The sequence below is a fragment of the Pongo pygmaeus genome, chromosome 8 (assembly GCF_028885625.2).
Source record: "Pongo pygmaeus isolate AG05252 chromosome 8, NHGRI_mPonPyg2-v2.0_pri, whole genome shotgun sequence".
Taxonomy (NCBI): Eukaryota; Metazoa; Chordata; class Mammalia; order Primates; family Hominidae; genus Pongo; species Pongo pygmaeus.
The window spans coordinates 23,569,028-23,582,284 of record NC_072381.2 but is presented as its reverse complement, the minus strand read 5'-3'; the positions used below and the strand labels follow the sequence as shown (position 1 = coordinate 23,582,284).

General features: G+C 41.6%; 1 pseudogene; it reads left to right on the top strand.

Moving 5' to 3' along the window:
• Positions 1–4,814: 4,814 nt before the first annotated feature.
• On the top strand, positions 4,815–4,884 carry LOC129007034 (small nucleolar RNA U13; annotated as a pseudogene).
• Positions 4,885–13,257: the final 8,373 nt, after the last annotated feature.

Here is a 13,257-nt window from a genome sequence, read left to right as displayed (position 1 = left end):
CAGATCAGGAACTGACGCTGCTGAGGAGGAAAAGCTTAGTTTCCAATAATGGAAGGCTTGCAAACGTTATCTTTTTTTTTGTAATCTCAACACTTTGAGAGCTTGAGGCGAGAAGATTGCTTGAGCCCAGGAGTTCAAGAGCAGTCTGGGCAACATAGTGAGACTCTGCCTCTACACACACACACAAATAAATAAATTAGCCAAGTGTGATAGTACAAGCCTGAAGTCCCAGCTACTAAGGAGGGTGAGGTGGGAGGATCCCTTGAGCTTTGGAGGTCACGGCTGCAGTGAGTGGAGATTGCACCACTGCACTCTAGCCTGGGTAACAGAGTGAAACTCTATGTGTGTGTGTGTGTGTGTGTGTGTATATATATATATTTTATAGGAATGGGGTCTTGCTATGTTGCCCAGGCTAGTCTCAAACTCCTGAGCTCAAGTGATCCTCCCATCTCAGCCTCCCAAGTGGCTGGGAGTGCGGTTGTGTACTACTGCACCCAGTTCACAATCATCCTCTTGTTGGCAGGTACACTTCCAATGTACACAAGTACAGACGGGAATGGAAAAACAACTGGCCTGTCAGCCAGGAAGCCTGTGAGTCAGGAAGTCCTGCTCAGGCTTCCTGGCTCTGCTACTAAGTGTGTGATCAAGAGTTTTGTGCCTTAGTTTCCCTATCTGGATGATCAAGAAGTTGGTCTAGAGATCTCCAAGTTCCATGCAGCTTTATGCTTGTGAGATGCGGCTTTCTCTTTCTGAGGCCATGCACACTTGAGAGCCCTTCCCTTGTATTTCCTTATACATAGAGCAGGAGTTCAAGCTTAGAATTGTAACAAACTTTAGTTTAGACTCTGACTCTTCCCATTTATTTGCTATGTGTCCTTGGGAAAGTTCTTTATTTGTGAAATGGTTCTTATAATAGTAACCACCTCATAGGGTTGTTGGGAGGATTGACATGAGTTTAATATTAGTGTCTAGCTCATATGTTACGCGGATTGTATGAGACAATATGCACAAAATTTGTTTAGTACTGTGCTTGGCCCATCAAAAGCAATCAATAAATGTCAACAAATATAAATAACAACCTTAAAGGACATTTTTCCCTTTTGAGCGCCGTTGATGTAACACACAGCCAGCCAGCCTTATGGAATTAAAACAGACAAACATTTTTTAAAAAATCTCCTTATGGTAAAGTAATCTTTAATTTAATTTTTTTTTTTTTTTTTTTTTTTGACACAGGATCTCACTATGTTACCCAGGCTGATCTCCAACTCCTGGTCTCAAGCCATCCTCTTGAATCAGCCTCCCAAAGTGTTGGGATTACAGGCATGAGCCACTGGGCCTGACCAAGAAATCTTGGGATACAAAGTGTCCCAAGTAAAATAGTAATGCAGATGCACATTTCTTGAATAATCATGACACAATTTAACATCTGTTCCCTGGGACTAACTGGTTCATGCCACTAACCCTCACCACACTGGGATTTTTCAGGCCTGGATTTCAGGTTAAGAGGGCTTTCTGTGTAACTCTCTAAAAAATACTGTGCCCAGGTCTAAGCCTTTGGAGAGACTTGCCTCTGGTCAGTGAAAGTTCACCTGCCTGCTACTGCAGCTTTTCACTCTGTATTTTAATCTTATTATTTAGTTTATCTAAAAGGAGCTGTCTCTTAGTATTGCTTTCCTATCCTAAGTTACTTACACACACGGATGCAGTTATATTTGCATGTTTTGACCTCAGTTGTATACTGCCTATTAATCAGCTATCATAGCGGTAGCTACTAAACCCATATTAACATCAGAATTACTTCTGATCCCTCTGAATTTAGTTTAAAAAGATGATTTGGGCTGGCCACGGTGGCTCAAGCCTGTAATCCCAGCACTTTAGGAGGCCGAGGTGGGCGGATCACGACGTCAGGAGTTCGAGACCAGCCTGACTAACATGGTGAAACCCCATCTCTACTAAAAATACAAAAATTAGCGGGGCCTGGTGGCATGTGCCTGTAATCCCAGCTACTCAAGAGGCTGAGGCAGGAGAATCGCTTGAACCCGGGAGGCGGAGGTTGCAGTGAGCCGAGATTGTGCCACTGTACTCCAGCCTGGGTGACAGAGGGAGACTCTGTCTCAAAAAAAAAAAAAAAGAAGAAGAAGAAGAAGATGAAGAAGATAAGATGATTTGGTAGGGCACAGTGGCTCACACCTGTAATCCTGCACTTTGGGAGACCAAGTTGGGAGTATCACTTGAGGCCAAGAATTTGAGACCAGTCTGGGCAACATAATGAGACCCTTGTCTCAAAACAATAAAAAATGACAATTAAAAATTAAAATAATTTAAAAAATTAGCTTGGTAATTCCAGCTATTAGGGATGGTGAGGCAGGAGGATCGCTTGAGGCCAGCAACTCTTGGCTGCAGTGAGCTATGATTTCACCACTGCACTCCAGCCTGGGCAACCTGTGAGTGAGACTCTATCTCAATTAAAAAAGAAAAAAAAGACAATTAGAAATGTGCTATGTACATATATATCCAGACACAAAATTATAAGTAATCATTAAAAATTCAAACATTTTAAACTGGGCATAGTGGTACATACCTATCGTCCCAGCTACTTGGGGGGCTGAGGCAGGAGGATGCTCGAGCCCAGAAGCTCAAGGATGAAGCCTGTGAATAACCATGGCACTCCAGCCTGGGCAACATAGCAAGACCCTGACTCTGATTTAAGTAAGAAATAAGTATCCTAAGTGATAGTCCTTCATAACCCCATCCACAGATAATATCCTTATTAATGTCTTCTAAATTTTCTCTATATGTGTTCTATACATGTGTCTTCATTGAAATGGAATAATAATTAAAATCATTTGAATAATTTGTCATTGGATTCTTTTGTAATTTTATTTTATTATTTTTTATTTTTTAGAATCTAGGTCTTTTTCTGTCACTCAGGTTGGAGTGCAGTGGTGCCATCACAGCTCACTGCAGCCTCAATCTCCTAGGCTCTAGTGATCCTCCCACTTCAGCCTTTTATTTTTTTATAGAGACGAGGTCTCACTCTGATGTCCAGGCTGGCCTCGAATTCTTGAACTCAAGTGATCCTCCTTTTTTGGCTTCCTGAAGTGCTGGGATTAGAGGCTTTGTAATTTTAAATTAGATGTGTAATAGTAAAAAATCGTGTGATTCATATTTTGATAATTATGTTTCCAACTGGCATATAGACATTCTAAGGGTCCTCCAAAGCTGGGACTGCAGCTGTCTTGGTCACCAGTATGTCCCCAGAACCCAGCCCTCCACCTACTACACAGCAGGTACTCAATAAATATATGTCAGCTGAATGTTGAGTGTATGAATGACTAAATAACAAAAATGCTACAGACTTCTCAGTGTATTTCTGGAATAATTCTTCTTATTATTATCATTATTTTCAATGACTTCATTTCCAATGATACGAAATAATTCTTAAGTTGCTTGATCAAATTCATGAACACTTTACATTTTTATAGATAGCTTCAAATTGATCTGCAAAGAGTTTATACTAATTTGTACTCCATCAGCAGTGAATTAGAGAGCCTATTTTCCCGCACTTTCCAAAAAATGTGGAATTTTACAACAAAATACATATGACTAAAGAGAGGATTATTTGAAAAGTTGATTTATTACATCTCTGTAATTGTGAGGAGGTGAGAAATGTTATTTTTGTTTTTGGGGGGAAAGTTGGGAAAGATAAAATAGAGTCCCCTTTAAATGAGAGATTTAGGTCTATTGGACTTGACTTTGCAAAATTTTCAAAAATCATTTGATCTTGGATGTAGCTGAAATATGGATTGTCATATGTATGCGGTATACAGTTGCAATTGCTCAATTTTTTCCTCAAAAAACTTAAATTACATAGTAAATGTTTAAAACTCTTTGTGGAAGTATAACACAATACAGAAAAGGGCATGTATTATAAGTCTTTGGTCCAGTAAATTTTCACAAACTGAATATATTTATGGAGCTAGCACCCAGATCAAGAAACTGAATATTCTTAGTACCCCAGAAGCCCACTGAATAAGTTCTCATTTATACAGGTATCTGTCTCGATTACATCCAAAAATTGATTGTATGTAGAGCAGTAATAATAGTAATATACATTTTCTATTAATATATTTAAGTCACACTTGTATATAGTTACATATGTATTGCGTAAGGATTCTTATTGAAGTTTTTCTGTGGAATTCCTCTCATCGTTATACAACATGTTTTAAAGACAGGTCAATAGAAATACATAGAAGATCCCTCACGTCATGCATAGCTAAAATTAAAATCACTGATTACCCTGCGCATTCTTAGAGGTTTCCAGATAGTGCTGAACACCAACCATGCAAGTCATAGAAACAGCTGAGGACTCCGTGTAACACTCAGTGACGAGGGTGATTCAGGCCCATGGCTATTATTAGAGCAAGCAAGTGCTAGATGTGTAAACAGACTACTAAATAATGCCCTTGGAAGAGGGTAAGAAAGTGAATCTCCGTATCTGGCCCTTAATCTCTCCAAACTGTACCAGTCCCAATCCAAATGTCACGTCAGTCCCTATTCCCGCTGCTCTTGGCCCTGGACTCTGCATGTCTGCTGCCAGGACAGAGTCAAGCTCCATGTGGCTGTGTCTATAAATGACCTGGACTCACCTCTCTTCGTGAAGTGCTCCTCCAGGAAGAAAGGGAGAGATGTGTGTGATAGTCAGGAAACAGTCCAGAGACTCCAGGAGGCACATTTCTCAGATCTTTTGTCACATTTTACTGTGACTTCAACTGAAATTGTTGTCTTATTGGGCTTTTTTTAAAGTGCCAGAGATCCTTTGGTAGTTCATAAGTGTGATGACTGGGTATTCATGCATATGTGTGAGATGTGCCACCCTGGCAGGTGTGGTGGCTCCCACCTGTAATCCCTGCACTGTGGGAAGCTGAGGCAGGAGGATGGCTTGAGCCCAGGAGTTTGAGCCCAGCCTCGGCAACAAAGTGAGAACTTGTCTCTACAAAGAATATAAAAATTAGCCAGACATGATGGTGTGCACCTGTGGTCCCAGCTACATAGGAGGCGGAAGTGGGAGGATCCCTTGACCCAGGAGGTGGAGGCTGCAGTGAGCCATGATCTCACCACTGTACTCCAGCCTGGACAATAGAGCTAGACTCTGTCAAAAAAAAAAAAAAAAAGAAACCTGCCACCCTTGAACCTTGTTATGACATCAGCACATTACCTGTCTGACATGAAGAAAAGAAAAAAAAGTGCCAGAAACAACACAGTAATTGTATGATTTTGTGTGGGTGATAATTACATTTTACCTTTGAAGGCCCAAGTCTGAAAGGTGAGCACCAGCCATATAAATGGAATCAAAGCAGAAGTTAGCACAACTCTCTCCAGTGAAAATAAAATCAGTTGCACAATGAGACAAACTGGTATAATATGAAATACATTTGGGCTTTGTCGCCAGTTCCTGACATGGAGCTCCTAAATCCCTTGTAATTGCCCAAGTGATAATGGTGATAGGAGCATCTTCTGTTATAATATTTGGTTATTATACAAAGTTGTTGAACACCTCAGAATTTCCTGAGTGATAGGAAATTCACCACTGCTGGGTTTTCGTTTTTTGTTTGCTTGTTTGTTTGTTTTGAGACAGGGTCTTGCTCTGCCACCCAGGCTGGAGTGCAGTGACACAAACTGCTCACTGCAGCCTCGAACTCCCAGGCTTAAGTGATCCTCCCACCTCAACCTCTTGGGTAGCTGGGACTACAGGTGCACATCACCACACATGGCTAATTTTTTTTCTTTTTTTTTTTAAGGGACAAGATCTTACCACGTTGCCCAGGCTGGTCTTGAACTCCTGGACTCAAGTGATCCTTTCACCTCGGCTTCCCATAATACTGGGGTTACAGGCGTGAGCCACTTGGCCTGGCCCCACAAGCACTTTTTATCACACCTGAGTTTATGATAATGAGGTGACTTATGGCGGGGTCCCTAGATAACTTCAAGATGGGGCCAACTAGTCACTAGAAAGAACAAGTGATTAGAGGACTAAAGTATCAGAACATTCAGCCACTCCCACCAACCTTAAAGTATCAGAACATTCAGCCCCACCCATCAACCTCCAGGGAAAGGGTCGTCAGAGGTACTGGAGATTAAACTCCGTAAAAACTCTGGGACAACGGAAGCTCTGCTCTCCCTCCTCCAAAACTCACCCTCTGCATCTCTTCATCTGTATGCTTGGTAATATCCTTTATAATAAACTGGTAAACCTAAGTATTTCTCTGAGTTCTGGGAGCTGTCCTAGCAAATTAGTTGAACCCAAGTGGGGACTGTTGGAGCTTTGGTTTGTGGCTAGTAAGTCAGAAGGGGTGGCCTGGACTTGATATTGAGATCTAAAGAAGGGGGAAGTCTTTGGGGACTGAGACCTCAGGTAGATAGCGTCAGAATTGAATTGAATTACAGGACACCCAGTTGGTTGGTGTGTAGGGAAAAACCCACACCTGGTCACAGAAGTGTGTTCTGTGTTCTATGTTTCATTGAGCATGTGAGTAGAAAAGAAAAAATATTTGTTTTTCCCTTAATACAGAAAGATTTTTAAAAATAATTCTAAATGTACCAAATAATTACAAATACCATTTTTTTTTCTTTTGAGACAGAGTCTCGTTCTGTCTCCCAAGCTGGAGTGCAGTGGCGTGATAACAGCTTACTGCAACCTGAACTCTCAGGCTCACGCAATCTTCCCACCTCAGCTTGCCCTGAGGAGCTGGGACCACAGGCAGGTGCCACCACACCGGGCTAATAAAATTTCACTTTCATTTGGCAACATTCAGAATCTCAGTAAATTAGAGAAATCGTTTAAAATAGAATGAAGTTCAATGTAAGTTTGAGGCACAGCACTTGGAGATAATCATCAACTTGCTGGGTGATATTTTTGTGTATGTTTCTCATTTTATCGTTATAATGGTACAATGATTTAGTTACTGCTATTACTGCCGTCTTATAACTGAGGATGCTGGGATAAGTGACCACCCCTCATGACCCACCTGGTCGGGGATGAAGGGAGGAGAGCACCCTGGTCTCTTTGACTCCAAAGTTTGTTCTTCTAAATAGTATGTTCTATGAAATGACCACATATTCCTTCAGCTCGACAATTCTACAATCTTTAGCCTAAAATGTGAATATGGAAATAGGTCAAAGCCAGAAGTGGATTTAAATGCCACTTTCATGGATACCTGCTGTATACCAGGCATGGTACCAAATGTGCCTCAAGGATGTCATCTTTTTTTTCTTTTTCTTTTTTATTTTTTTTGCAGACAGCATCTTGCTATGTTGTAGGTTGCCCGGGCTGGTCTTGAACTCCTGGTCTCAAGGGGATCCTTCCACCTCAATTCCCAAAGCCTTGAGATTATAGGTGTGAGCTGCCACGCCCAGCCAAGGATGTTCTCACTTCATCCTGTTACAACCAGTTTTCTGATGAGTCTTAGAGAGGTGAAGAAGCTTGCCCGAGATCAAGCAGGTAAGAGGCATGGAGGTGGGGTTTGGCAGCAGGTCAGTCAGTCAGACTAGAGACTACAGTGCTTCCTCAAGGGGACTTCTAAACAGATGAAACATATCAGAAAAGTAACACTCTAGCTTCTGTCTTTGTTTTAAGGATAATCCTTAGGCATCTTGGAGGCACATGGTTCTGTTTGGTCAAGTACATGGCTGCCCCTGTTATTTGTGGGCCCAAGGCACAAGTATGGGTGGAGGCTCACATACCAAATGACTAAATGTATAAATACAAACCAAGCTAACATGCTGCTAAATAGATTATGTTCGATCTTTCTACCTAGATAAACATATCTTTAGGATGTGTGGAAGGCCAGGTTTCAGTTTCTAATTCTCCGATTCCTTAGCATGACAAGCCAGGGGATGATGACATGAGGCACTCCTCTTCCTCTGCAATGATGGATTGTGTGCTGCGCCTCCAGCCCTCCAGCCCGCAGGAGCTCTGGGCTGTACATCACCCTCCAGGGTCTTGGGTGCGTGCCTGGCTGCACCATCTACTCTTAAGAAGAGGGCCCCCAGGAAGGAGCTGGAGCAAGGCCTGTAAATCAACCTGAGGCCATTTGGCAGGGAAGTCAGTACTTTGAAGCTTGATCTAGACAGGGGCGTGTGACTTTTGGGTAGGCATGGCACCTGGGCTGCATCTCCCCATCCAGAGGCTACAGTAGAGGAAGTTCAGCGCAAGGCCCCGCTATGCTCAGGGCTGCTCCTGCTGGGCCTATACGCCCAAAGTACTGCTTGTGGCGCAGAGCCAAATTCAAAGAAGCATCCTTGGCCAGGTGCAGTGGCTCACGCCTGTAATCCCAAGCACTTTGGGAGGTCAAGGTGGGTGGATCACACGAGGTCAGGGGTTCAAGACCAGCCTGGTCAATGTGATGAAACCCCATCTCTATAAAAATACAACAAAAATTAGCCAGATGTGGTGGTGGACAACTGTAACCCCAGCTACTCAGGAGGCTGAGGCACAAGAATCGCTTGAACGCAGGAGGTGGAGGTTGCAGTGAGCCGAGATCGCACCACTGCACTCCAGCCTGGGCAACAGAGTGAGACTCTGTCTCAAAACAAAACAAAAAACAGAATAAACCCCAAACAAACAAAAAAACAAAGCGGCATCCTTGAAACAACCAATATTAGTTTGTTTTTTGCTTTTTGTTATGTTTTTGTTTGTTTGTTTTTGAGACAGCGTCTTGCTCTGTTACCCAGGCTGGAGTGCAGTGACACTATCACAGCTCACCGCAACCTAGACCTCCTGAGCTCGAGCAATCTTCCCATTTCAGCTTCCAGAGTAACTGAGACCACAGGTGTGTACCACCACACCTAGCTAATTTTATTTTATTTTATTGTAGAGACAGAGTCTCCCTACGTTTTCCAGGCTGGTCTCAAATGCTTGACCTCAAGCGATCTTCCCGCCTCAGCTTCCCAAAGTGCTGGGATTACAGATGTCAGCCCCCATGGCGGCCGCCAATATTAGTTTTTAAAACTATTTCCTGTCTTTTAACTTTGCCTAGGTTCTAAAACATTCAAAGTTATCCATTGCTGGCTGGGTGTGGTGACTCATGCCTGTAATCCCAGCACTTTGAGAGGCTAAGGTGGGAGGATCACTTGAGGCCAGGAGTTCCAGACCAGCCTGGGCAACGTAGTGAGACCCCATCCCTACACAAAAATTTTAAAAATTAACTGAGTGTGGTGGCTTGCACCTGTAGTCCCAGCTACTCAGGATGCTAAGGCAGAAGAGCTACTTGAACTCAGGAGTTCAAGACAGCAGTGAGCTTGATCACGCCACTGCACCCAATGTGGGCAACAGAATTAAAGCCTATCTCTAAAAATAAAATAAAATAAAATAAAAATTTTAAAAAGTTATCCAGTAAATATATCCCAGAAATAATTCTTCAATCCTCCTCTTTTCACAATTTTCTCCCACCTCACTGGCTCCAAAGGCCCTCTGACCGCACATACCCCCTAATCAAGAAAGACAGTCTCTCTCTGTAATACCCAGGGAAATTTCTCTGGCCTCCCTACTTCCCTTCCTCCTTCCTTCCCTTTCTTTCTTTCTTTTTTTTCTCACTTCCTTTTTTTCTCCAGCTTTTAATTATGTGAACCCGCTTAGCTTTCCTTAAGAAAAATTCCTTGTTCCTCTTCCAGCCTAGGTTTCATGTATTCTTAGATTTTTGCATCACAGATATTTTTAACCAAGGAAAAGATGAGCACTTAGGGATAGGGTGGGCAGGGGTTAAGAGAAGTTGAGTGGGCAATGAGTAGATTCCCTGGGTTGGGAGACTGGGTGCATAGAGAGTTGATATGGTAAGAAAGACCAGGTGCCTTGGCTGGAACCTAAAACCAACAAACAAAAAAAAACCTGTGAAAATGAGAGTCAGGTAGGCATCAAATAAATTGAATATATTTTACCTTTTATTTGTTTTGTTTGTTTGTTTGTTTGAGACAGGGCTTCGATTTTGCGCAGGCTGGAGTATGGTAACACGAATCTGGCTCACTGAAGCCTCAACCTCCTGGGCTCAAGCGATCCTCCCATCTCAGCCCACCAAATAGCTGGAATTACAGTTGTGCACCACCATGCCCAGCCAAATTTGGGGGATTTTGTTGGTAGATACATGTTCTTGCTGTATTGCCCAGGCTGGTCTGGAACTCCTGTGCTCAACCCATCCACCCATCTCAGCTTCCCAAAATACTGAGATTACAGGTGTGAGATACCATACCTCGCCATATTTTGCCTTTTCTTTTAGAAATGTGTACACTAAAAGACTAACTTATGACATTAAAATTCAGGGAAATCACTAAAAATTTATATGATGACTTTCAGGAAAATTTTTTTTTTAATACTCAGTTTGATTTCTTGACTACTGTGTGTTTTTCTATCTTTGTTTTACTTTAAAGACAACAACAATAGAGCTGGGCATGGTGGCTTGAGCCTGTAATCCCAGCTACTTGGAGGCCAAGACAGGAGGATTCTTTGAGCCCAGGAGATGGAGGCTGCAGTGAGCAATGATCACACCACTGCACTCCAGCCTGGGCAATAGAGTGAGGTCCTGTCTATAAAATAAAAATAAAATAACAACAATAAAAAATCATTTGTAAAAACCAGATATACTCCCAAAACATCAGGATATACAGTTTGGGCAACTCAGTATATACATATTACTAGCTATGCAACATTGGGAAGAGAGTATTCACAGAAACTGCAGTCCACATCATTGAGTTCAAATGAGTCATTGATGGTGGTTTTTCCTTTGATTCTAGAATATTTTTCTAAATGTAAGAAATACCTGCCAGATTGATTGTATTGTACTTAGCTTATATGAATGTTAACATTTTATTTTATTTTTTATTTTTAGAGAAAGGGTCTCACTGTTGCCCAGGCTAGAGTACAGGGACATGATCATAGCTCACTGCAGGCTCCAGCTTCCAGGCTGAAGCAATCCTCCTATCTCGGCCTCCTGAGTAGCTAAGACCACAGGCATGCATCACCATGCCCAACTAATTTTTTAAATTTTCTTTGTAGAGATAAGGGCCTCCCTATGTTTTCCAGGCTGGCCTCAAACTGTTGGACTCAAGCAGTCCTCCTGCCTCAGCCTCCCAAAGTGTTGGGATTACAGGCCCGAGCCACCACTTCTGGCAGAATGTTAACATTTTAAACAAGAAATAGCATATTCCCTAAGGCACATGCTTTCAAAGGTTGATATATTCATAAGTGAGCTTGTTTTCCTACTGAGTTGTATTTTTCTTCCTTGAATTCCATTTTGAATTGTAAATCAAAAGTAAAACTCTAAGCCCTCCCAACCATCTGAATGGACTCTCCTCTCAGCCAAGGGCGTTCCAAAGTAAACCTGAAAAAACTGGTTCAGGCCATGATGGGAAGCAGGAGCCAGACATGCCTCATTATACCCTCCTCCTTTTTGGAATTACTGATAGAACAGACTCTTTAAATCTGATAAGAAACATTTGCAATCTATTCTCTCTGAAGCCTGCTACCTAGAGACTTCAGCTGCTTGACAAAACTTTGGTCTCAACAACCCCTTTTTGTAGCTTATACATTCCTTTCTATTGACAATAATACTTTCAACTAATTGACAATCAGAAAACTTTAAAATCTACCTATGACCTGGAAGTCCCCTCCCCACTTTGAGTTGTCCTGCCTTTCTGGACTGAACCAATGTACATCTTACATGTATTGATTGATGTCTCACGTCTCCCTAAAATGTATAAAACCAAGCTGTATTTGACCAACTTAGGCAGATAACACATAAGGCCGTGTCATAGCCATGTCCTTAACCTTGGTAAAATAAAATTTCTAAATTGATTGAGATCTGTCTCAGATACTTTTGGGTTCACAGAATGATACTGAGAAAATAAGAATGGATCTACGTTTTATCAATAAAATTTTAAGCATATATTAATTCATAAAATAAGGTATGGTATATCTGTCTTTGTTTATAGTGCTTGTTTTTTCTTTTAAGTTTTTAATCTGTGTTTTGAAGGAAAATGCAAGTGTCTGTTGCGGGTTTCTTATGAAGCATTGCTGGCAAGGGGACATCTGGTTCTTGTAAAATGAAATGAAAGGCAACATTTTCCAACAATTTTAAGTATCAAGTACTTTGGAGTAGCTTCATCAGGATAGGATTGCTGTTGTGGGTTGCTTGGTTAATTCTAGAGTAGGCAGTAATGTAAATTTATATCAGCTATTTTGAACCTGTAATTTTGTAATAACTAGACCTTAAGACGTGAAAGCATAGTGGTTCAAATATGAATCATCATTACACTTCTTTCTAAGATCTATTCTACGGTTTGAGTAGCTTTTCCACTAGAAGTGACACTCAGCAGGTAAGTGGGCTTTGAGTCCTTTTGTCCCACTAAAGTGAATCTTAGCCATAAAAGTTTTTTTTGTTTTTGTCTTTTTTGTTTTTTTGAGACAGAGTCTTATTCTGTCACTTAGGCTGGAGTGCAATGGTGCAATCATTGCTCATTGCAGCCTGGACTGCCTGGGATCAAGTGATCCTCCTGCCTGGACCTCCCAAACTGCTTTGGGATTACAGGAGTGAGCCACAATGTCCAGGCTCAAAAAGTTTTAAAATATGACCGTATACTATTTAAGATTACTCTTTGGAAACTTCATTGCTGTTTAGAAAATCTGATTATTTTTTAAAGCTATCAACAAAAGAGCTTAGAGCTCAGAATTTAAGAACTGTGCAGTAATTGTCTCCTAAATTTGGTACTAATCATATCCTTTCACATACTATATTTAATTCTCGGCTTTGCTTCGAAAAGAAGACGAAACACTTGGAGGGAGTTTAAAGGAAAGCCATAAAAATGATTAAAGGTTTGGAAAACAAGCTCCGTGAGCTTCGGCTTAAAGAGGCTTTGCTTATTCTGCCAGTGGCACAGAATGTGAGCCCAAAGTGGAGGAAAGCTTTCAAATGAAGGACAGCTAATATCTTTGCTGCCATATAGAAAGAACTTAAATTAAATATTAAATATCCTCACAATGGGATGATTTACCCAAAAGACCACCGAAAAGCACTGTGCAAAGGACAATTAGAAATAGGGTAGATTTTTGGCTGGGCATGGTGGCTCACACCTGTCATTTCAGCACTTTGGGAGGCCAAGGCGGGGGGATCACCTGAAGCCAGGAGTTTAAGATCACCCTGGCTAACACAGCAAGACTTTGTCTCTATTAAAAAAGAAAAAAGAAAAGAGTAGATTTTCAACTGGTTG